Genomic DNA, 364 nt, shown 5'->3' with positions numbered 1-364 from the left:
ATATATATATGTGCAGATGTGCATATGGTCATCAGACAGTATTGAATGCTGTATAGGATTGCACAGGGAGCACGCTAGAAAGGGAAGTCACATTTATTGAGTGCCTATTATCAGCACATCTAATCACAGCAGCTGAGAGGGATAACCAGGAGATAAAAAAGTGAAGTTTATGGGCTGGGGTTGTGGCTCAGTGGCAAAGCACTTGCCTTGCATGTGTGAGGCACTGGGTTTGATCCTCAGCACCACATAAAATTAAAGACACTGTGTTTTCATCTACAACTAAAAACTTTTTTAAAAGTAAAGTTTATAACTTGAAGCAAGGAGAACTGGGGGTAATTCCCAAAGCAGTGTCTCCTCAAGAAAG

This window comes from Marmota marmota, unplaced genomic scaffold (assembly GCF_001458135.2).
Source record: "Marmota marmota marmota unplaced genomic scaffold, marMar, whole genome shotgun sequence".
Taxonomy (NCBI): domain Eukaryota; kingdom Metazoa; phylum Chordata; class Mammalia; order Rodentia; family Sciuridae; genus Marmota; species Marmota marmota.
The sequence above is the reverse complement of the archived record's forward strand: the minus strand, read 5'-3'. Positions refer to the sequence as shown.